The 24,345-nt window shown below is 45.0% G+C and overlaps 1 pseudogene; it reads left to right on the top strand.

The window, feature by feature from the left end:
* Window positions 1–9,021: 9,021 nt before the first annotated feature.
* On the top strand, window positions 9,022–10,208 carry LOC125522510 (F-box/kelch-repeat protein At3g23880-like; annotated as a pseudogene).
* The last annotated feature ends 14,137 nt before the right edge of the window (window positions 10,209–24,345 follow it).

Below are 24,345 nucleotides of genomic sequence, written 5' to 3'. Positions count from 1 at the left end.
CTCTGTTGTTCATTGTGCAATTTGGTCATTGCTCCTAAGTTGTGCCTGCTCTTTGTGTGTGTATGCTTGTGTAATGCATTCCTGTGTAGATATGTATGCAATGGCATTTAATTAGCACAGTTTTATGTGCTTGAATGCTGCTATGATTAAAAAAGAACCTTGGCACTTTGGTCGTGTGTTGGGACTTGAGAGTAATGCCAGGTCCTTTGTTTCATGCTGGTTTTCCATGTCAACTGCCAATGTTTTTATTCTGTGTTTTGGACTGAAACGAGTTGAACGTCTCCTGGAGCAAGGTAAATGTGTTGGATGGTTCATTGTTAACTGGATAATGTTTTGTAACAGAATTACGAAACTCAACAATATTTCTTTTCATTTTCAGTTCATTCATGTATTGAATCAAATGGAAAATCGACCGATTATGATACTGGTTAAAAGTTCAAACCATCCCAGTTGTTTATGTCTGCACGGTTATACTGCTGGATTGGGCAAATTACCACTGATAATACCTCTTATTTTCATGGAAATACATAACGACACACTGTGTTATTCGGGATCTCTTCTATAGCCTGTTAGTTTGATCTGTAATGTTCCAGTATGCGATTTGGTAAGTCTCACCAGATTGCTATTTGTGTGAACATGTTTTGTCATGCGTACTTGCATAGCTGTGCTCATCGCAGCGCTTGATTACTACAAGTGTGTGCCTCATTGTTACCTTAATTACCTCCCTGCCTTGATTGAGGAAATCCGTGGTACTTAGTCTGTGCTGGGATTACTGACTGTACTTATGTTTCCTTTTCTTTTTTCGCGACTAGTGCTTTTCATTTTTTTGACAAAAAAGGGTTGAGAATGTGTCTGGACTCTGGAGCAACCAAGCAACATAGATATGCTAGATAAAATATTTGTATTTACCTCCATAGTGTCAGCTTGGCCTGACTTAACACTGGCTACATTTCTCTGAATATGAAAATGCGAAGAATTCAATGGTGACATGGAACAAGTTATGCGATGACGCCATCTCGATTTGATTTCTTGTACCCATCCAGAGCTCTGAAAGTATGCAGTTTTCTCCACGCATGCCGGGCTGAACAACTAGCACTGCTTATTAGCAAATAGATATATTTTTTCTTGTCGTTTCCAGTAACAAGCTGTTAACCTTACCGCTCACAGTATCATACGGATCATCACATTGTGCAGTTTCGATTCAAGTGATTTGTTGATCAATTGTAAGGCAAAGGGGGGCAAACTCTAGCATGCCGATGCCAATGGAGAGTAAAAGACAACCGTGGTCTATTTTGGTCACCCGTTTCTGAAAATGCCCACAAGCACTAAACTTGGTAAAGTGGCATAATATGATCTCAAATGCAGCATTCATTGGTTGCTCTTTTAGCCTCTTGTTTTCATATTATTTTTTCTTGCAGAATATAAGTTATCTTATTTGTGCGAGCATTATGGTGTACGTAGGTGTAAATGTTGAATGCTTTTTTGGAATCATGAGCCCAAAGTTTTATGTGGTCTGTAAATGAAAATTAATGGAAAGCTGCACAAATAAAATGCCTTTAGCAGATGCATTCACAATGCAGAAGTTGTCGAGCCTCAGGCTCAATGATTGCCTCTAAGATCAGCACAAAATTTGTCGGCTGCTTTGAGTTTTTCAGTTTGCCCACTATAATGAATTTCATGTGATATACATATACATTTTTTTCAAAAAGGAGGATAAACCCCTGCCTGCATCGAACGATGCACACAACCATCTTTATTATATTACTCAATAAAGCCTTTCGCAAAAACAGCCGCCACACCTACTTCTCAAAAAAAAACTTACAAAATTGATGATGTGCACTGACATAGCCCAGGGCCGGTCCTAACTTTTCCGAGGTCCGGGGCGAGCTTCAAAAGTGGGCCCCATGAAGAAAGACATTTCTTTTTGAAAGACATAGTCAATAATTTCATTCATACTGATATATATCACAAAAGTTTATCAGACTTCAAACATCTAACTAAACAACAGTACCAAGAATTCATTGGCAAATATGATCTCATAATACACCAGGGACATGGTACTCCCTCCGTTTTTATTTAGTTCGCATATTAGCTTTGGTCAAAGTCAGGCTTTACAAACTTTGACCAAGTTTATATACAAAAATATTAAGATATACAATAACAAATCAACAACATTAGATTTATTATTAAATGTACTTTCACATCGTATAGGTTTATTATGATAAATGTCTATATTGTTTCTATAAACTTGGTCAAACTTTACGAAGTTTGACTTCATCAACTCTAATATGCAGAGTAAATAAAAACGGAGGGAGTAAATTTTAGCAAACAACCAACAAAGCTTTTTAGGTTATACGTATACCACAGGAAAGGAGCGGGGACAGCTGAATCGTTGGAGGAGAAAAGTAGAAATTGAACTAGCCAATTCCAAACATCTTCAACCTCGCTCCATCCTCAATTTCGTGTTTGAGAAACCAGTATAGAAAGAGAAGACCAACTAGTGAGCTAAAATTACATAATTGAGTACAAAGATTAAATGGAAAACAGACTCAAAAGTTACTAGAACTTTTTGAGGCGGTGTCCATCCTAGTTGCAAAGCAAACATAACTGATGTGGTTCGTCTGGCCTACCCCCTGCGGCTGCTCATAGGATGGGACATACTTATAGGTAGCGTGCTGCAGAAAAAAATGAGAAATCCATAAGGTACGAGTAGTAGTGATGAAAAATTTAAGGGTGATCAACGGAACCAGTCATAATCATTGCTAGGTGCTTCGGAAGTGGAGCGGAACGGAGAACGAGAAGACAGACGCGGGGAGAAGAAACAACGGCTGTGGCGTTAGCCCCTTGGTTAGATCGATGGAATCCGAACTCTACTTGAAGAAACGATTGGCTGAACAATAAAACGATGTGCTGTATAGCATACGTACCACACAGGTTGGGGCCCCTCATCAGGTGGGGCCCTAGGGCGTCGCACTTCTTGCCCCTACCCTGGGCCGGCCCTGACATAGCCCTACCACACACCATGTAATCCGCTGGCCTGACCACGCCACCTGCTTGCGAGCAGGGAGAGCACCAACCGGTTAGCGGAAACTCAGCGCGCACTGCATGCGTGCACTTTAGAATCTGCTGTTGCCATCTTCTGTTGTGCCATTTCAAGGAGTGAACAATGCATTGACCTTGTTAGGCCTTTCTGTTGTTGATACCCACTAGTAGAAAAAGGGGCTTTGGTTCGGCCAGAAAAGAGCATTAGTACCGTTTGCACTACGAACCGGGACTAATGTGAGCATTAGTCCCGGTTCGAGCGGCTAGGGCACCGTACATGCATTACTCCCGGTTCAAATGGGACCTTTAGTCCCGGTTGGTGCCACGAACCGGGACTAAAGGGTGCGATGCCCATTAGTACTTTAGTACCGGTTCGTGCCACGAACCGGTACTAATGGGGTTGAGGCATTAGTACCGGTTCGTGGCACTAACCGGTACTAAAGGTTAGACCTTTTCAGTTTTCAAATCCTACCCCCCCCCCCCCCCCCCCCCGTGTATCATCTTTTCAGTTTTGTAAAAAGCAAAAGAAAATGATAAAAACTTCAAAAGTTAAAATCCTTCGAGATGTAGTTATGTTACTACATCTACTAGTTAGGAAAATTTAAAAACTTAAATTTGGACATGTTTTGCAAAAAGTGTAGGGAAAATGTAAAACGGCTATAACTTTTGCATACGATGTCAGAAAAAACGTATAACATATCAAAATGTTCAGCACGAAAATCCACATCCGGTTTTGACCGCCTACGGCCTGTTTTTAAATTTTTAGAATCCTCAAATTATAAAAGGAAAAAAAGTTATGCTCAAATTTCAGTTTTTTTGAATTTTCGTTAAATCTGGTCAAACTACTTATTCAAGAAGTATTAGTGTTACTAAACAATTATTCAAGAATACTAGTGTTACTAAATAATTATTTCAATATTTTAGAATTTTGGTCAAATCTGGTCAAACTGTGGTCAAACAATGGTCAAACTACTAATTCAAGAAATATTACTATTACTAAATAATTATTGTTTTTTAGAATGATAGTTTCAAACTCAAACAGTGAAATGGGTGACATGCTCAAGCTAAACTCCTGAGGGTTAATAGGATTGATATCCTACTATTGTCAGAAAAACAACAATTGCAGACTTGGAAACGAGGGAGAATAGAACCCAGAAGTTAAGCGTGCTCAAGCTGGGGTAGTGAGAGGATGGGTGACCGTTCGGGAAGTTAGATGATTTGGAATGATGAGGGGTGATTAGAAATTAGAGGTTAAATTGAGCAGTGATGAGGGCTGATTAGAGATTAGAGGTTAAAACAATGAAGAAATTTGAAAATTCGGGAAAAAAATTCAAAAAAATCATAAAATTTCCTTTAGTACCGGTTGGTGGCACCAACCAAGACTAAAGGTGGACCTCCACACAACGGCCACGTGGAGGGCCTTTAGTCTCGGTTCATATAAGAACCGGGACTAAAGGGGGGGGGGCTTTAGTAACGACCCTTTAGTCCCGGTTCCAGAACCGGGACTAAAGGCCCTTATGAACCGGGACTTTTTCTACTAGTGACCCCCAGTCAGACAGCACCATCCTCCGGCACACGCCCATCAATATGCGTCCAACACCGAGACCTCATTGCACCACACCATTGAGGCCCGCTGCCTCGATGATGAAGATGCAACACCGCTCCACCACTTGCCCTCTCCAGCTAGCACTTGCTCCAAAATGATGGCCCCAGGAGGAAGAACGACACCAAAGGTGTCGTCATCGTCTGATCCAAGAGACACAGATCTAGGGTTCCCCCCGGGATAACCCGAGCATGGTGACACAACCTGCAAGTATGATGCCTCGACAAGGAACCAACGTCGGAGACGCCGCCATCGTCTACCATGATCGTAGTTGGATCAATTTTTACTGGCAGATGTGTAACCCCGATCTTGCCGTTGACTGGATCCACGCGGAGCCTCACCATAAAGACGTATGCCATCGTTGTTGGTCCCTCCGGCCGGAGCTAACTCCATAAACGACGCCCTCAAGAGGGAATACGACGCAGAAGAACTATCATCGCTCGATACTGAGGAGATCTAGGGTTTTTCCTAGAGTTTCCCGCGTCTTCACGGACCCCAGCACCTCTCCCCACACCACACGCCGGCCACCAAAGACAAATCCAGTCGGATCTAGACGTGGACCAACCTGTATGCATCCACCCTATGCAGCAGAACATGCCTTCCACGGCCCTCCAGCCGCCATCGGACACCACCACACCGCCACCGCTGGGAGTGAACCGCCGTGCAATGGAGGCCTAGATCCAGGCGGTGGGGCGGGGTGGGGCCAATGGCTAGGATGCCCCGCACCTTCCTTGTGCGGTGAGAGGGAGGAGATCTGCCGCCATCGTCATCCGCCGCCCGGGCTTAGCATGCTGGCCTCCTTCAGCGGCGGCTGGGGTGATGGGGGGATGTGCGGCCTGGCGGCTAGGGCCGGGTTCCTCCTGAGTCACCCGAGAGGGTGGGCGACGTGGGGGCCTAAAGGTCGTATGAAATAGATATACATATACATAAACCTAGAGATGCTTCGCAGATTCTCTCGGCTGAAAAGGAAAATAAATCGCATATGTTCGTTCTTTTCATATTTTTTGTATTATGTCATTCTCTATGATTCGCATGCCATTAATAAAGAGACGGGGACGGAAATAATGACAACGCAGACCCACTTCTGGTGAAGACAAGGTTGGAAGTTTATAGTCTTGGGCACATTGCTGGGGTAAGGATAGTTTGCGTTGGAGCATAAGTAGAATATTGTGCGCCATCGGTGTCAGCGATGGTCAAGAGATGCCCGATGACTAGCAACGCGCAAGACAGGGCGGCGAGGCCACATGAATAAGGAGCAATTGTGCATCAATCGTCTGGAATAAAATTAGGTGTTAGTCCATGTCCCCACTTCTATCGCGACCGTTGGACTGAAATTCAAGGGCTGACACTTGGTCTTTTACCTTCAATCTGCATGTACTTTATAAAATTCAAAAAAATCATAAAATTTCCTTTAGTACCGGTTGGTGGCACCAACCAAGACTAAAGGTGGACCTCCACACAACGGCCACGTGGAGGGCCTTTAGTCTCGGTTCATATAAGAACCGGGACTAAAGGGGGGGGGGGCTTTAGTAACGACCCTTTAGTCCCGGTTCCAGAACCGGGACTAAAGGCCCTTATGAACCGGGACTTTTTCTACTAGTGACCCCCAGTCAGACAGCACCATCCTCCGGCACACGCCCATCAATATGCGTCCAACACCGAGACCTCATTGCACCACACCATTGAGGCCCGCTGCCTCGATGATGAAGATGCAACACCGCTCCACCACTTGCCCTCTCCAGCTAGCACTTGCTCCAAAATGATGGCCCCAGGAGGAAGAACGACACCAAAGGTGTCGTCATCGTCTGATCCAAGAGACACAGATCTAGGGTTCCCCCCGGGATAACCCGAGCATGGTGACACAACCTGCAAGTATGATGCCTCGACAAGGAACCAACGTCGGAGACGCCGCCATCGTCTACCATGATCGTAGTTGGATCAATTTTTACTGGCAGATGTGTAACCCCGATCTTGCCGTTGACTGGATCCACGCGGAGCCTCACCATAAAGACGTATGCCATCGTTGTTGGTCCCTCCGGCCGGAGCTAACTCCATAAACGACGCCCTCAAGAGGGAATACGACGCAGAAGAACTATCATCGCTCGATACTGAGGAGATCTAGGGTTTTTCCTAGAGTTTCCCGCGTCTTCACGGACCCCAGCACCTCTCCCCACACCACACGCCGGCCACCAAAGACAAATCCAGTCGGATCTAGACGTGGACCAACCTGTATGCATCCACCCTATGCAGCAGAACATGCCTTCCACGGCCCTCCAGCCGCCATCGGACACCACCACACCGCCATCGCTGGGAGTGAACCGCCGTGCAATGGAGGCCTAGATCCAGGCGGTGGGGCGGGGTGGGGCCAATGGCTAGGATGCCCCGCACCTTCCTTGTGCGGTGAGAGGGAGGAGATCTGCCGCCATCGTCATCCGCCGCCCGGGCTTAGCATGCTGGCCTCCTTCAGCGGCGGCTGGGGTGATGGGGGGATGTGCGGCCTGGCGGCTAGGGCCGGGTTCCTCCTGAGTCACCCGAGAGGGTGGGCGACGTGGGGGCCTAAAGGTCGTATGAAATAGATATACATATACATAAACCTAGAGATGCTTCGCAGATTCTCTCGGCTGAAAAGGAAAATAAATCGCATATGTTCGTTCTTTTCATATTTTTTGTATTATGTCATTCTCTATGATTCGCATGCCATTAATAAAGAGACGGGGACGGAAATAATGACAACGCAGACCCACTTCTGGTGAAGACAAGGTTGGAAGTTTATAGTCTTGGGCACATTGCTGGGGTAAGGATAGTTTGCGTTGGAGCATAAGTAGAAGATTGTGCGCCATCGGTGTCAGCGATGGTCAAGAGATGCCCGATGACTAGCAACGCGCAAGACAGGGCGGCGAGGCCACATGAATAAGGAGCAATTGTGCATCAATCGTCTGGAATAAAATTAGGTGTTAGTCCATGTCCCCACTTCTATCGCGACCGTTGGACTGAAATTCAAGGGCTGACACTTGGTCTTTTACCTTCAATCTGCATGTACTTTATACCCCCCCCCCCCCCCCCCCCCACATCCAAACCTCGTCAAAAACTACCCGCCTTGGTACTGCCTGCCCCGCATTCCCCGTCTCGAGCTCGTGTTCCGTCTAATCGACCGGGGGTGAGCGAAAAGCCTCCTTCCCCCCTTGCCCTTGACAAGGCTTGGACTTGCCTCCCAGCCATGTCATCGCCGGGTCTATTCGGCCTCGGAGCTTCATCGTTATTCCTCTTACCTTCGAGAAGGCTGCACTTGGAGAACGTGATTGAAGTCTGAAAAAATTATATACGGGTGGGGAAGACGACATGCTCGGAATGGGAGAGAGAGGGGTGTTTCAAGTTGGTTGCTGGAGGGGAAAAGCCTGATTTTATAAGCCCAAAAAATTATAGTCCAAATGCAAAGAAAGAAAGAAAAAGACCCAGCCGCCGTTCAAACAATAGAAAAGGACTCGGCCGAGTCAATATCCTCCCTCTCTAAGAAAATTCCCCGTCCCTCTCCCTTGGAAGACCTAATTTTTCCTCACTCCTCTCCCCGCGGCCGTCCTGTCCCGTGGATTCCAGATCGAGGTCGCTGCGCTGTCCACACCTCGCGCAATGGTCTCCTGGTCGAGCTCCCCTCCGTGACAGGGTGCGGGGGAGCACGGCCCCTCTGGGGTTTGACCCGCCGCCCTCGGTCACTTCCCGCCTCCGTCGACCTTCTCCGCCGCCTTCCTCCACGACGAAGGTCAGCAGCTTCGCCGCCCAAACTGGTCGCCGTCCCTATCTCTTGTCCGATGTTTTCTCTTGCCCTGCGCCATCTGCAGATTGCGCTGAAATCTCCCTTGTATTCGTGTCAACAGGCGACGGAGCACACTGACGCTGCCGTTATTGCTTGTCGCCGCCGCCGCTAGACTCGTCTCGCCTCGCCTGGGCGGCCTGTCTCTTAGGGTAAACTCGCCTCGCCTTCCTTGTGTATTTTACTTGTCTTTTTAATTGGAGCTGGTCTGAAGGAGTTAGCCATAGAGGCGCGTCTTACCTCTTGGCACTAAGCTTGCCTGGTCTTTTCAGTTGACCTTTTGTCTGATACTTTCTCCTGCAGATTGAGCTCAAATCTCACTTGTACTTGTGTCTACAGGCGAGGGAACACACCGACGCTGCCGATTTTGCTTGGCGGCGCCTCCACTGGACTTTCCTGCTCGTGGCGGCCTGTCTCCTAGGGTAAGCTCGTCTCGCCTTCCTTGTGTATTTTACTTGCTTGTCTTTTTATTTCGAACTGGTCCGAAGGAGTTAATCGTGGAGGCGGGTTTTCAGCTTGCACTAAAGCTCGGCTTGTCTTTTCAGTTGACTGGACTCGACGGAGCACGATGCCAGACAAGAAAGGCGCAACCATGCTTGAGGACCTGCCAGGGGAGATTATGGACATGATACTCATCCGATTGCCCTCCAAAGACGTCGGCCGCTGTCGAGTTGTCAACACTTCATGGCGCAGTGCCACATCCACCCCCAAATTCATGCTCGAACACCACTGCCGACAGCCGTTGGTTCCCATTGTCTATGCACGTGGGCGGGCTGTCAGTCATGTCGTCTTTGGTGACGTCGGTGGTGGTACCTCCAGTCAAGAGCTCTGGCCCTTGGTCCGGGAAGGAATCTCAGTTTCACTCTCAAAGGCTCCTGCGATGGCTTCTTGATTATCTACCATCACACGCAACCCAATTTCTTCATCTGCAACCCGGTCACCCGCAAGTATGATATCCTACCGCAGCCTCAAGGGCAATTCAACTTCGTGATTGGTTTCTACCGCCACCATCCAACTGCAGAATGTAGGGTGCTCTGGTTCTCTCAGTCACATGACTCGTCTAAATCCAGCGTATATGTCCTCACAGTGGGATCTGACAAGCCAAGGCGCATCATAGTAAAAATTCCAACGGTCTCATTGCCTTCTGTGGAAAATAGCATAATGAATGAGGTGCACTTTTCATCCGGCTTTTCACCACCAGTCCACCACCGTGGCAGCCTGCACTGGTGGCTTTCTGGTTCCAGTGACATCATGGGAGGATGTGCAGACATTATTGTGTTTGACACAAAAGCCGAGTCATTCCGGTGGATGCGCAGTCCTGGCCAGCATTGCCCTAATAGCATGCTGTTTGATATGAAAGGGACGCTTGCATTCTGGGCTGGCTCGACTCCTGCTAGTTTCTCCACTATGGATGTCTGGGTGATGCAAGATTACGAGGCACAAATCTGGGCTTTCAAGTATCGGATCGAACTGTCAACGATGGAGGCATCACGTCAACTTTATTTAACTTCTTACAAAAAGAAAAAGAGAACACCAATTCATTCAATGGTGCAGTCGTTCAATGATATGGCTGTGTTAAATGAGCGTGAGCTACTGGTCAGGTTCAATGGCAAACATGTGTTGCACTGTGACGTTGATGGCAAATTCTTAGGTTTGGTTAAAATTGGTAAGAATCAACATTGTATGCGGCTTGCTCATTACCGCCTCCAGGAGAGCATTCTTCCAATTCCGTCCCATGAGATGCATCAAGGTTAAGACGAGGAGGCTCCGTTCTCCACAGGGCGCATCTGAATGTTCAAGGCTCCTGGTTTGCTTTGCCCTGATATTTAGAGCATGTCTTTTGTTCTTAGCTCTTCTCGCTTGTCATAACTACCAGTAGAATATGTCATTTTGGATGGATGCTGTAGCACCTGCGATGTCATCACTTGGTGGTTGTTATTATGTCTTGAACTTTTTCATACTGTTCTGGACTATGGTGTATGAATCTATGGTATTAAAACTCCTTATTACCGTTCCTCCCTACCTCCCATATATACTTAGTTTTGGCATGGTTAAGACATGGCTATGTGCTCGTTGGCTGTTAGTTTGATCTCTGAGTTTCAGTGTGCGATTTGATCTCCCTCCAGGCTGGACCTGCTCTTTGTGTGCATATAGCTATGTGTATTACGACGTTTCACTCAGCACAGTTTTTTGCCTGACTGTCACTTCAGTGCTGTTGTGATTGGAGAATTAAACTTAGTACCCTGGTCATGTGTTGTGGGTACTACTGCTGTTGTTTGTTTCCATATTTTATGTTTTCTTAGTGGAAGCGAACACTAAGAGATAAGGTATGCAAACTGAAAGACATATAACTTAGTCACTTTGGCAGATTTAAGATAAGAATGGTCACCTTTCTTTCCATGTGGAAAACCTAGTGAACTTCACTGGCTATACTATTATGCCATCTGGATTGCTTTTATCCACTCAAACTGCAGCTCTGCTTCCAAAATTTAAGCAAATTACCTTACAGCAAATGTGATCATTCAACTAAGGAAGTGCGCCTATTTAAAGAAAAATTCAAGACATTCATTTTTTTTGCACACATGAGCATAGGATTGCTTCAATCGGTCTTACAAAACTAAGTAATATTGTGCGCAATAGGTGCAAACCTCCAATTCCATTTGCATGAAAACTGATCTCAACCGTACTTAACTATTAGCAAACAAACTACAGACCAGCTTGAACTTACCAACTAGGGAAACAGCTCTTTGCATAGAGCTAAATAGAAAGTCTAAAGCAAAAAAAAAAACAGCTTATAAGTTACTCATTCTAGCAGCTTCTGTCTCCCATCAGGTGGTAAATTCAGACACCTCTTGCTGCACATTTGTTTGGCGGTAGATGCTGCATTTTTCTGTACTTTGGTTTATGAGTTCCAGACCGAGAAGGTTATCAATGAGGAATCTAGAAAAAATTATCCTGAAAATGGATACAATATCTGGTTTTCCATAATGACCTGATGGCTAAAAGTTCCTACTTCTACCATCGAACATAGCACCCATCTAAATAACTCAGCCGTGTTTGTGCCTTAAATTCAATTAGGAAACACATTTTATTGTACACCAGTCAATCTTTGCCACCACACGGTACAAAAACAGATGACCTAAAAATTCGTTTTTCTACACGTAACAGACATTTGTCGCTCCCTATTCAGCTCCTTTTGTGCTATCTCTAGTTAAAATAATATTTTGGAATGATAGCGATGCAAACACACCTTACCTATTGGAGTTACATAGGGACACCACATTTCATAAAAGTATATTTTACTTGATTAGCTTTAAGAATTGCATATAAAGAGTTAACTATAAGAACACCATAACTAGTTAGCTGCTAGCTTCTTGATGTGGACACAGGGCCTGTCCTGAGATTTTGGGAGCCCGGGGCGAGACTAAAACTCGGGGCCCTTAACATGTCTGCCATAACAATAAAAATGAATATACGTATATATGAAATATTTATCGGTAACACTTAAAATCCATCTAAAATTAGTATGCATATCAAATAATTTATACATATTACCTTAAAATTTTCTTCTAACAATCCTCGATGCAAAGTCAATTATGATGGGGTCGATGTCAATATTATCCAATAATTTCTTCTTGATGCATATCAATTGTTGCCGAATCATTTAACCTCTCTGAACCATTGTTTACCTCAAATAGTTCTTCAGCAATTTCAACTTTGGAAGCTAGTCACAAGCATAGTAAATAAGATGTGATAAGGAATGGAGATATTAGGGTAACAATCAACTTCTTGGACATGCTAAAAAATCTCCATAGCTCACATTACACCATCTGGCAAAGTTAATTTTATAGTCTTCAATTCAAGAATAAGATCACATACCTCAACATCTCATGAACCATCAAGAGAGAAAGTTTCTGGAAATTTTGTGCATCACTCTTCAAGTTCAATATCATGCGACTTCATGGTCCGCCCGAGCAAATATAATCCGAATATATATCTTTAATCACCATGAGTTCTTTAAATCTACCTTTCAAAGAAGTGATCGCCATATCAACAAAACAAAAGAAGAAATACTTAACTTCCCCCACAAAATAAGAGAAATATTTAACTTGAAAAGCCTTCTCAGCTTCTAGGATTTCTTCTTGATAATCACTTTCGCCATACATATTTCCGCACTGTGATTGTACATGTCATCCACAACTTTCTTCCTTCTCCTTTTATCACTACCAGATGGACACTTCCTCCCGAACGGCATGATAAGACACAATGTTGAAAATAAATATTAGAAAATACATCAATTGACAATTGTCGAACGGTCCGATGTGCCGGCTGTTCATCTAGGAGACTAGGAAGTAGGAACTGCGGTATGAAATATAAGATATGAGATATACTTTAGTACACAGGATTTTCAGCACCCGGGTGCCCCTATACCCTCTATGCTCACCCAGAGGGTCGAATTGTTGATGGACAGAGAGCAAAGTGATGTTGCGCTGGCCGCCGGGGAAATGAAATCGGCGGACGACCTGACTGAATTAGAAAGGAAAAATTGATTTAGGGGAAAATGCAAAAGGAGCGCCATACGCACAGTCGCAATTAGCCAAGAGGCAAGAGACAACCGTCAGCGGCCGCTGGCAAATTGGAAAGCGCTGCATGAATGCGTGCGTGATGGAACGGAAGGGGATCAATCAGTTCCTTCTATTGCGGAGTGCACGTACTAACCTAAGGAAAGAATCGGAACTTCCTTCTTTTTCTACGTGCATGTACTAATGAACGAATCGATCGCTGGCTCATCCTCCGTGACTCACTGCGTGCGAACGTTCCGTTGGGCCATAGGCCATAGCCTGCATGTATACCGGGGGAGCTAGGGGCCCCTCGATTTTGGGGCCCCGGGGCGGCCGCCCCCCTGCCCCTCCCCAGGGCCGGCCCTGTGTGGACGTCCGAAATGCACCTATATTGGTCATCTATTTATGAAAATACACATCTACACTAAATTTGGTAACAAAAAAAGGTACTCCAATCCAATATGATCTGAAATGCATTATGTTGGTAGTTGTCTGTCCAATTTACCAAAAAGCGCCAACGTGGCAGCCTCAATTATTACTATTTTATCCTCTCATCTTTGTCTCATTATATTTTTTTCAAAGGCAACGTGCAAGTATACATGTGTTAGTCCATATATTAAATATTTCTTCCCGAATCAAGGCTGAAAATCTACATGGCAAGAGTGATACATTGAATTCTACATGTGCAGCCTGGTCATCCGCAAGCTGCTCGCATGCCTATTCCTCGATTGTATAATTTCATATGTGGCCTCTACCACCACAGGTTAAATGGGGAATGTCTTAACAGTGGGATATAACGAATGGAGGAGCATCAAAGTCATACTGTCGTCGACTAAACTGGACCGTCCGGGTTTGTTAGCCGGTAGACTGTGTTGTCCGACGTTCCACAACCATGGCAACCTGCACTGGAATTGTTATTGGTTTGATTTTCACATTACGTGCCCTAGACGTATTCTTGTATTTGACACAGGTACCGAGTCATTCCAGTGGATGCGTGGTCCTTCCCAGGTGCGCTGCTTTGCTGAGTTGTTCGACATGAATGGGACACTGGCTGTGTGCAGCAAACCGGTTCAGCAGTATCCGGCAACAACTTTTGATATCTGGCTAGTGCAGGACTATGAGGCCGAAACATGAGTCTTCAAGTGTCGGATTGACCAGTTTGCTTTGCCCATGGAATCACGGCATGTATTTTCTCTTAGCTCTTCTTACTTATTAGTACTACTAGTAGAACATGTCATTTTGCAGCTACGCTATTCATGCTTATTGTAATGTCTTGAACATCTACGTAACTTTCTAAACTATGCAGTATTGTTCTATGTGTTATAAATTCATTATTGTGCCTCCCTGGCACCCAAATTTACTGTAATTTTGTTACGGCTATCTTTGGTTGAGATGCAAGAATTGTTATCACGTGGCTCATCCGTGCGCTGTTAGTTTGACGTCTGTTTCTCACTGTGCAATTTGGTTATAAGTATTAAGTTGTGCTTGCTTTTTGTGAGCATGTTTTTAGGCATATTTGCATACATGATGCATGTGTGTATTATGACACTTAATTAGCATAGTTATGTGTCTCATAGTTACTGGATTGCTGCTAAGGTTGACGGAAGAACCGGTGCTATGGTTGTGTGTACATTTTCTTCCGGTAGAAGTGAGTTGAAAGATGGACTCTCCTGGAGCAAGATAAATTTTACTTAGAATTGGTCTTGCTCGTATTGTTTGAGAACGCTTCTGTCTGACAGTGATACACTCTGGCATTTCCTTAGATGTCAATCATTGCATTTTTAGTTGTTGGAATGGTTATTCAGTATTTCTCATTTCAAGGCTGGTACTTTGATCTTTGTTGTTCAGAATGCAATTTTGTCTAAACTCTACTCCTGTTTGCTTATAGCACCTTGTTTCTCCTGCTTTCTGTGTCAACATGTTTTAGTCAGGCATACCTGCGTAGCTGCGTGCATTATGTCACTTAATAAGCACAAATTCATGTCTGATTGTTACTTCAGTGCTGCTATGATTGAAGAAAAGCGCCCTCGTGTTGGGGGTATTGCTAAGGCCTCTGGCTTGCTGCTGTCCTTCTTTTGCGTCAAGGGTTTAGCATTTTAAATATCGAAACGAATTGAAGGTGCACTCTCCCCCAGCTTGTTCCACTCGGTGTGAAATTTGGTCATAACTCCGAAGTTGCACATACTCTTTGTATAGATGTGTTCACTTGCATATAGTTGCATGTATTACGACACTTAATTCGCACAGTTTTTTGTCTGATTGGTAGTGCTGCTATGTTTGGAGAATTAACCTTGGTGTGTTGGTTGCGTGTCTGAAGTACTGCCAAGGCCCTTGTTTCCTTTGGTTATGAACTTATCCACATGCCAATAGCTGTCCCACAATGAAGGACTTAGTCCATGTTTATGATAAAAAAACTGTTTCATTTGGTTATGAACTAATCCACATGCCAATAGCTATGACTCAATGTAATAATTATTTTTGAAGCAATCAGATATGACTTCGCATGTGTGTAGTTATGGTGAGATAATCAATAATCATGTGTGTGTACAAGTTAAACAAGAATTTGTTCATCTGGGTGCCTGATTACAATGTTGTATGGTGTATAAACAAAAAATATAAATTAATCTCAAAGCATGATCTAAGAGTAGATAGTGGGGATGGGATAAAAAAATCCGCACTCTTATTCATTCAGATTACAAAAGGGTGTATTTTTAACATATTTAAACGTGTAGAAAAACCATCTCCTACTTGTTAGGAATATGCAACTTGTATTCCCATGGGGCCATAGGCCAGTATATATACATGTACAGGTGCAGGTAATATACAGAAAACCCCTTATACAATGGGGTAAAGACAAAAGGAAAAGGCTACATGGATATATAGATATAACTCTAACACCCCCCCCCCCCCTCAAACTCATGGTGGATAAACAACACTGAGTTTGGAGAGATAGAAGCCATGCTGTGCTCTAGTTTGGGCCTTCGTAAAGAAATCCGCCAACTGTAACTCGGAAGGCACATACTGAAGAGCAATAACCCGATCCTGCACACCAGCGCGCACATAAAAAGCATCAACACCAATATGCTTGGTGAGCTCATGCTTCACAGGGTCGCGCGCAATGCTAATAGCACATGTACTGTTGGACAGTAGAAGAGTAGGTGTAGTGACAAAAACACCAAAATCCTGAAGCAACCACCGTAACCAAGTCACCTCTGCCGTCAAAAGAGCCATAGCTCGCAACTCAGCCTCTGCACTCGAACGGGAAACTGCAGTCTGTTTCTTCGTCTTCCAGGCAATGAGAGAACCACCAAGAAAAACACAGTAAGCAGAAAGTGAACGGCGATCCGAGGGATCACTAGCCCACGTAGCATCCGAATAGGCCTGAAGCTGTATTGAACCGGAGCGAGGAAACAACAGACGGTGAGAGATCGTGCCTCGAAGATATCGAAGAACACGAAGGAGGTGACTGTAGTGAACCGAAGTGGGAGCAGAGACAAACTGACTCAGAATATGGACTGGATAAGATATATCCGGTCGAGTGACAGCTAGATAGACAAGACTCCCAACAAGATGACGATAACGCGCCGGATCAGACAAGGGGTCACCATTAGTATCACGGAGGTGAACATTGAGCTCCATGGGAGTCTCAACAGTGCGCTCATCAGTGAGAGCAGCACGAGCAAAAAGATCCTGGATATACTTTTCCTGGGAAACAAAAAAGCCATCAGAGGTAGAAGAGACTTCGATCCCAAGAAAGTAGCAAAGAGGGCCAAGATCAGACATCAGAAACTGCTCACTAAGACGGGCCTTCACAAAGGCAATGTACTCAGGGTCATCGCCAGTGATGATCATGTCATCAACATAAAGAAGAAGAAGAGTCCGACCACGAGCAGAAATGTGGACAAATAACGCTGGATCATGATCACTCGCCGAAAAACCAGCGCCAGTCACCACAGAGGCAAAACGCTCAAACCAGGCGCGAGGGGCTTGCTTAAGGCCATAGAGAGAGCGACGAAGACGACAGACCATGCCATCAGGAACAGAATACCCAGGTGGGGGCTGCATGTATACCTCCTCACGCAGCTCACCATTAAGAAAGGCATTCTTAACATCAAGCTGAGAAACAGACCAATGGCGAATAGAGGCCACGGCGAGAAGTGTGTGGATAGTGGTCATATGGGCCACAGGAGCAAATGTCTCATCGTAAGACGAGCCACAAGACGAGCTTTGTAACGCTCAAGAGAACCATCCGAGCGAGTCTTAACCTTGTAGACCCACTTACAGGTGATGGGACGAACACCGGGAGGAAGAGAAACAAGATCCCACGTGCCAGTGCGCTCAAGAGCAGCAAGCTCCTCTGCCATCGCAAACTGCCATTCAGGATGAACAACAGCATCGTGATAAGACGTAGGCTCAAGTACAGCCGAAAGAGCATATCGACTAGGAGAATAGCGGTCAGGGGGAGGGCGAGGCCGAACCCGAAGACCATAAGTCGGCTGAGATGAGGAGGACGACGCACCAGAAGTAGATGGCACGTCAGTGGATTTATCCACAACACATGGACGACGAGTATAATGAAAAGGAAAGGAGGGAAGAGGTAGAATCACTGGAGGTGAAGACGGGGAATGTAGCGATGATGAAGGTGGAGAAGGGGAAGGTATCGGTGATGAAGGTGGAGTTGGGAAATGTGTCGGTGATGAAGGTGGAGAGTCATGCGATGAGGGAGGGGAAGAATCTGTAGGAGAGGATGGCGTCGGATCTGCACCAGCAGGACGAGGAATAGGAATACTGGGCACAGAGGGAGGCGTGTCAGGAAAAGTGAGGAAAGAGATATCCTCCACTGAAAAGGTTGAGGAAGATGGACGCGGTTAGAAAGGACGAGACTCATCAAAAGTTACATCCCGAGAAATACGCATCCGACGACCGATAGGATCCCAACAACGATAGCCCTTATGCTCGTCACTATATCCTAAGAAGACACACTCAACAGACTGAGTGGTCAGTTTGGTGCGTTCACAAGGGGCAAGAAGAACATAGCAAACACAACCAAACAAACGAAGCGTTGAGTAATCAGGAGAACGATCAAAGAGACGCTCGAAAGGAACACCGCCCTACAAAGCAGTGGACGGCTGAAGGTTGATGAGATGGGTGGAAGTGGAGACAGCCGCAGCCCAAAAGTGAGGCGGAAGAGAGGCGGCGATCATCAACGCACGAGCCTTCTCAAGAAGGTGACGATGCTTGCGCTCAGCCACGCCATTCTGAGCATGAGCACCAGGACAAGAGAACTGAGCAAGAGTACCCTGCTCGGCAAGAAATCCACGCAACATCTTGGAGATATACTCTCCAGCAGAGTCAGCACGGAACACACGAATAGGCGTAGAAAACTGAGTGTGAACGATGGCAGCAAAACGCTTATAGATAGATAAGACCTCACTACGAGAAGACATAAAATATATCCATGTGTGTCGAGAGAAATCATCTATAAAGATAATATAGTAGCGATGACCTCCCTTCGAGGCAAAGGGAGCTGGACCCCAAACATCAGAGTGAACAAGGTCGAAAGGACGCTGAGACACGGTCTCGCTATGAGGATAAGGTAACTGGATCTGTTTACCGAGACGACAACCTTGACAGTCTAAAGACAAACCGCCGGAGACGGATCCAAGAAGACCGCGTCGAACTAAAGAGGAGAGACGAGAGCCACACAAATGACCAAGGCGATGATGCCACTGCTAAAAAGAGCTGGTAGACAAGGCAATAGAGGCGGAGAGACTGGCGGTGGTAGCAGCGGAGGGTAGGTGAAGCCAGTCAAGCTCCCAGAGACCCTGAGAGTCACGGCGCCGGGGGCCAGCACCAAGGAGAGCATCGGTATGACGGTCCAGAACGGAACAAGAGTCAAAGTCGAGAATGACACGACAACCAGAGTCAACAATCTGGCCACCAGACATGAGCTGCATGGTTAGTCGGGGAACATGAGCAACATCAGGAACATGAAAAGATGAAGTGCTAAGAATGCCCCGGCCAGTAACCGGGAGAGAGGTACCATCAGCAGTAAGAACATGAACAGGAGAATCGAGAGGTCGAGTAGAGGACAGGGTGGACGAATCATGAGTCATATGAAAAGATGCTCTAGTATCAAGAATCCACGAAGTCGGACAATCTCCTGCTCGGTGAAGTACATAGCCGAAGTAGTTGGCGCAGGATCACCGAAAAACTAGCGCCCACCACCATCTGTGGAAACCGCTAGAGGAGGCGGTGTAGCAAGACTAGTATCATCTGTAGAGCCCGAAGGTGGAGACGAGGGCGCATGCAGACAAGCCCCAAGAGCCAAGGGAAGGCGCGTGTGCGAGGCGTGGTCGATGGAGTCATCTGCACCAACAGAGCGGGTGAAAGTCGCGAGAGGAGTCGGTGTAGAGCGACAATCACCGTGCGCGGAAGACGACAAAGAACATGACATCACGGTTGGACGAGCACCAAGCACCGAGAGACGGTGCATGTGCGAGACGGGGTCAGTATAAGGGACGCCGTCAAAAGGCAACCGGCAGCAATGCCCGCACATCTGCTCGAACAAAGTGACTTTTTTTAAGCCTGTCAGGCTGCCAACCAGTCAAAGCAGCTGATCAGAATAGGAGTAGCAGCTGCACCACGCAGTGGACCAGATCAGGAGCAGCAGCACCACGTAGCGGCAGGAAGCAGCAGCTGCACCACGTAACGCAAGACAGAGCAGCAGAAGAGACCAGCTGGGCACACGGGCGGATCGAGACTTGCGGCTACATGGATATATAGATATAACTCTAACACTACTATCAGGAGATGTAGCAGCAAATTTTATTAAATATACCCCAGTATACAAATGCACAAGTTTCACTAAATGGCAGGTACAAACATGCGCCCTTTGCATATAATGGTTACATATTGTCTCAAAAACATGTAGATTGAAGTCTCGCTATTGTTTAAAACAAAATTTGGAACTCTTTCCGAGTGCTGCCATGGCTAGGTAGTAGGATATGTTCTCAATATTATTTGGGTGCATTTGTTTGTCCGGACTGAAAAAAATTGGCCCCCTAACTCATTCATGTTAATGGGTTGGTGACTACCAACAAAGGTTGATGCATATTCATGTCCATCATTAACATAATTGACGAACCAATCTTTCTAAATGTCTTTTGTACTGTTAGTTCCAATCTTATAAAAGAAAGGTACATTCAATTGGTTCCATGTTAGTCCATACACATGAACCTGTTGGAATCAGTACAAACTTGATTTGCTTAATCAAACATCAATTTTGATGCATATATGTTTTGGATCACCATACAGACTGCATGGCCGTGGTCGCAAGGCTGCATATGGGAGTTGACAGCAGCACATGATTGACAAGAGAGGTGTGATTGGAATTGAGAGAGTAGAAGAAGCCATTGAGAGAGTATACGAATAATATGCTTGATACTAGGTAATTATGACTATTTACAATTTTTCTTTCTTCATTTTCTGATGGGTTCAATGATTATTAAGTTCATGATGTGTCAGCGGATAGGATGCACCTAGGATCTCACAGCAAACTCTAAAAGTTCATCATTGCGATTCATAAGCCAAATTGAATTGTGTGGCCTGGGGTTGCATATTTGGTACCATAGTAACCTCAAAAGGGCATCATATGTGGCAATTCATGAGTCAAACTAAATACCATCAGTTAGTTAAATCATCTCATCATGCCATCATAATGTTTGCTCCCATGTGGAAGCATGTTCTTCCAATAAGATTCTGATAAGGTCTGGGAATTAAAAGAAATCCGTTCTCATCTCTGTTACAAATTGACATCAGTAAAATACTACTACATTATTGAGATCTAACTAAATTTACTGTATGTAATATTTCATAGTCAATTTCAAAGAAGCCAAAATTACGTAATAGAGCAATTTGTTTGCATTAACTGGTATTCGAATATTGGGCCTCAACAATAGTCAATTTGATTAATATACATCAGCCTTTCAGGTGTATCGTTTGATGCATTAATTTTATTTTTGAACTATATGTTACTTCGTGAGTTTTTAATAATCTAAGTGTTATATGCACTAGCCCGTGCTTTTGCACGGGTTGACGACTAGTTTATATAATTTCTCTAATTTTGAGGCAAGTGATTAACACTCTGCCAAATAATTGGGAGACTCGATTCTGTTTCCTGAAAATAAAGAGAAAGAAATGGTAGGCTCAGTCGGGTCAATCTCCTCCTTCCTGCAGATGAAAATTCTCATCCTATTCTATTCCATTTCGGCTCCCGTGATGGCTTCCAGTTCGACCTTGCCCTGCAAAGTTTGAGCAAACTGCTGTTCTTCTTCACGCCGAGAACTTTTCTTTCGTGAATTCTTCACCGCCACAGTTGAGCGTCTCTCTCTCTTGTTTCGGTTCGTCTCTTCTTTTTCTCTTCAATTTGCATCTACCATTGGTGCCGTCCGGTGTAAACGTGTGCATTTTACTAGTTTTTTCTTAATTTATGCTAATCACCGCCACAGTTGAGCGTCTCTCTCACTGTGAAATTGAACAAATAAAGTCAGTAGTGGTGTGCACTAGAAATTCACCACTAGATTTTTTTTCTTGTTTCCGGAACAGATAATCGAACAACAAGGTGTTGACCATACGCTCACAGTAACAATACTGAATGGATCATGCATCTCTGTTATTTATGTTTCATTTTTCCTATGTTAAGTGTAAACACATGTTATTTATATTCATGTTTAAAGTAGCCCCGAGTTTGTTCCTCGATACCTCATCTATTGCGTTACCAATTCAGTCAGTCAGCTGACTGTTGCAGCACAGCGCACCATCATGGTTGCCCTCGAATTTCATGTTAGGCAGACAAGATGGGGTGTGTTCGTATAGCTAGGCAAGAGACACCGATCTGCATCAAAAAGTTACAAAGTACCCTTCCTCACACCACATAATTCACGGTAACCCACAACCATTTATGTAGAATCGTTGCCCACTCGGCAATGGAGAGAGTTGTTGCCCAAACTTCTTCAGCTTTCTCCATGCAATTACGTTGCTGCATTGCACACTTAGCACTGGAAACTCTCAACTATTCCATCCTTCCCAAAATAATTCTAGTGGTTTTAGTTCAAATTTGAACTAAATAAAACTAAAACCACGACACTTATTTTGGGATGGAGGGAGTACTAGATTAAAGGTTTAGTCTTAGATTTGAACTATTGGGATGCACTTATTCAGCTGGAAAGGTTTAATTTTTGACAGGCGACCAAGAGAGGCTTTTTTATACAAATGGAAAAAGTGACTGACATCCAATTTCTTAGCTATGAAGTGCAACTTAGATTTGAGCACACATACACACTCTGACATGCTATCACACGATTGCGGACTCATGCAACACCTATTCACAAAGTCAATGTTGCTGCATGGTTATCGATAGTACATCCCCTACCACAGTACCACCGATATGATAATCCACTCTAGCGAGAGACAACTATTCCCACTAACAAATTAACCAACGGACTGTATCCTATATTATAGGGCATGAAGTACTGCCAGTACTCAGGTGTGTTTTGGCCGGCGCATTGCTGCCGCATATTAGAAAATTTTAAGTTGACTGGTGTTGATTCATTCTGATGGGCTTGACATGAAAAATAGAAGCAAAGCAATGTCTTGTTGCTTAAATGCAACATCATCAAAGAAAACAAACGAACAAGCCGTCCAACCGTCAACATACACAATATGAAATGCCATGGGAAAGTTCAAGGCGAATTGTCAGTCATCAACACACACACAATGTGATATGCCATGAGAAAGCTGAAGATGCATTAGTAGAGGGCAGAGCAACCATTGGGAACCATATAGAAATTAGTTTGCAGGGACTAATGGACCTACTTTTTACTAGCCTCATGGACCTACTTTTTACTAGCCTACCCCCCTACCTACCACCACCATGAATAATCAGGGTCATGTTTCAATGCACCCTTCCCAATATAAGACCGCTCATGAGCACGTAAATCATTCCACCCTCAGTTTTGAACGGAAGACCAGGATCTCTTGAGGTGAGTCCAAGGAGTCGCAGACGACTGGGACCGATGTTGATTAGGGATCATGGGAGAGGGTACCAAGGTAGTCGCAAACAATTCAGACATGTGACCAAACCCACGTTGACTCCTTCCTAACATAGGATTAGGTCATGCTCCATCAAGATGACTAACCTTTTTAGAAAACATCAGTGTGTCACTTTAGTACTCCAAGTAGACAACGCCCCAAGTGGGCCAACTTCCGGCCCGGTGGGCTGACTTTCGGTCTGCCGGTGTACCCCTGGTACATGGCACCATCACCATTTTAACTTTACTTATGACAATGTTACCAAGGATACCCCTTAGTTGACACTTGTTCTCGTATCAACAACATGAGACATATGGGATTTTTTTTGGATTGGCTTCTCTATCTTCTTCTTTTACCTCGAGAGCGAATTGGCCCTGTGTATCCTTAATTATGTGAGAACCATTGTAATCAAAGAGAATAGTTAGCACCTTCCATCTTCTCTTCCCCCAACGGGTCATTTCCCAAATGCCAACACCACATTCGTTCTCTCAACCCCTTACTACCATCTCCTGTGACCAATGGCAACATCACACTATGGCTTTGGCCCTCCCTTGCTGCTATATAATGGAATCACCGCTCCTTTTTAACTATCAGTTGTGTATGCAATATGAGTCATACGCGAGCCAACAACTTCCACTGAAGAGTGCCCATCGACAAGTCAGCCGACAGATCTAGTAGGCCGGTCCACTCTAGCAAGATCATTGCCCTTCATCTTCATGACCATTTCCGTTGCGAGGCCTCTGGTCATGATGGTTTTCCATTGCATCCATCAGTGGAAGAGGAAGCTGATTCAATTCCACCTGCTATCACTCGACACGAGCATCTCCTGGTCGAGACAGTCATCACCCACACCGAAGAAAGCGACATTAGAGAGGGAATAAGTGTCAAGTCACCAATCCTTAAACAAAAGAAACAGATACCTATCAGGAACACTCCCACCCCTCACCGTCGGTACACTAACATGCCGTTTAGGGGGCACCAGGAAAGCTTGATTGCAACCACATTTTCCATCAACAGTGCATCAAGCGGTGGCTCACCATGAACATGTTGTGCCCTATTTGCAACGCCACTCACATCCAGCTTTGCAGGGTTAGAGACATACTTACTGGAAATCAAAATTTAAAATCTGAAGATTTGAGGGGCAAAACACTATTTCTTCCATCTGAGCCCTCCAGATGACTTTCTAGGCTTTGTCGAAAAAGATGATTTTCTAGGATAGGGGGGCGGTGCCCCCTTGG

The sequence above is a fragment of the Triticum urartu genome, chromosome 7A (assembly GCF_056163025.1).
Source record: "Triticum urartu cultivar PI428250 chromosome 7A, HENAU_Tu73, whole genome shotgun sequence".
Lineage (NCBI taxonomy): Eukaryota > Viridiplantae > Streptophyta > Magnoliopsida > Poales > Poaceae > Triticum > Triticum urartu.
The sequence above is the reverse complement of the archived record's forward strand: the minus strand, read 5'-3'. Positions and strand labels throughout refer to the sequence as shown.